The following is a 1,952-nucleotide window of genomic DNA, read 5'->3' on the forward strand; positions in this document are numbered from 1 at the left end:
CAGAGTCAGCCCAAACATTACGTCTGTTTTGTCTTTATTGAAACCAGGATTTTTTGCATACCTTTCCCATAAACAATGTTGTGTACATTATCTTGGAGGCCTGTGAACATTTTATGGCCCTCTTTTGATAAAGGCTGCTCAACCAGAAAACTTATTTGCCCTTGAAATGTTTTTTCTTTATATTTCTAATCTATGTCAGCCTCAGAAAGTATTAAGCAGAGTTACATTTCTCACGGAGCAAAGGTGTAGTGAGTTACAACAAAGAAAGAACCAATTAGCTCAAAGGTCTGATATGGTTAATTTCAAGTCTACACTTATTTTTCTTACATTCCAACTACATTAAGTAATGCACTCCGAGGTGCACAGTGGATAAAGAGATATGGGAACTTAGCAGCAAGCATTGGCTCAACAATGAAATCCTACACCAGTACTATTCTAATAGCTTTTAACTCTTTGAAAGGCTCTATATTTTTAGAATGTTTTATGCTTCCTGTACCTCACAGTTTGGAGGCTGTTAATAATCACATGCATAGCTACAAGAGTCTGGATAAACATGCCAAGCAAGCTAGAATGCTGGGGGGTGGGGTTTATTTGAAATATTCCTTTCATATCCAGGAGACTTATTAGCTAGAGCCCTAAGTTGATTTTCTCCAGAGAAAGGTGGTCAGGGATAGCCCCCTGTGGATGTCAGAAGAGTTGGTGAAAGGCACAAAATAGTAAGACAGACGGATTCTGGTTTTGGGGTAGATGCTCGAGCAGGTCCAGGGGATCTCTCGAGTCCTGAAGCCTTGCTTATCAGGTCTCTTCCACATGACCTTGTCATGGGTGAGATCTCCTGTGCTGGCTCCTAGCAGGGCATAGACTTGGATTACTGTGATATTGAATGCTTTGCCTTGGAAACGAAGAGAGATCATTCTGTCGTCTTTGAGTTTGCATCCAAGTACTGCATTTCAGACTCTTTTGTTGACCATGATGGCTACTCCCTTTCTTCCAAGGGATTCCTGCCCACAGTAGTAGATATAATGGTCATCTGAGTTAAATTCACCCATTCGAATCTATTTTAGTTTGCTGATTCCTACATTGTCAATGTTCACTCTTGCCATCTCCTGTTTGACTACTTCCAATTTGCCTTGATTCATGGACCTGACACTCCAGGTTCCTATGCAATATTGCTCTTTATAGCATCAGACCTTGCTTCTATCACCAGTCACAATATTGTTTCTGCTTTGGCTCCATCCCTTCATTCTTTCTGGAGTTATTTCTCCACTGATCTCCAGTAGCATATTGGGCACCTACTGTCCTGGGGAGTTCGTCTTTCAGTATCCTATAACTTTGCCTTTTCATACTGTTCATGGGGTTCTCAAGGCAAGAATACTCAAGTGGTTTGCCATTCCCTTCTCCAGTGGACCACATTCTGTCAGACTTCTCCACCATGACCCACCTGTCTTGGGTGGCCCCACACTGCATGACTTAATTTCATTGAGTTAGACCAAGCCGTGGTCCGTGTAATTAGACTGACTCGTTTTCCATGATTATCATTTGTGTGTCTGCCCTCTGATGCGTTTCGGGACACCTATCATCTTCCTTGGGTTTCTCATACCTTGGACGTGGGGTATCTCTTCGTGGTTGTTTCAGCAAAGCGCAGCTGCTGCTCCTTACCTTGGACAAGGGATATCTCCTCACAGCCACCCCTCCTTACCTTGAACGTGGTCCTGTACTTACTTCCAGTCATACCCAGTACCATGGTACCTAGCATAAGTAATAGCTTCTTTTAATACCACATAGTTAATTGTAACCATCAGAGTATATGCCCTGGATGAAGACACAACACATGACTGTAGGCATGAGACCCTGACATACACCTTTAGAAAGAGAAGAGAGTGACCGGGAAGAGTAAAGATGGTGGAGGAGTAGGACAGGAAGACCTCTTTCTCCCTCACAAATTCCTCAAA

Source organism: Ovis aries, chromosome X (genome assembly GCF_016772045.2).
Source record: "Ovis aries strain OAR_USU_Benz2616 breed Rambouillet chromosome X, ARS-UI_Ramb_v3.0, whole genome shotgun sequence".
In the NCBI taxonomy this organism is placed as follows: Eukaryota; Metazoa; Chordata; class Mammalia; order Artiodactyla; family Bovidae; genus Ovis; species Ovis aries.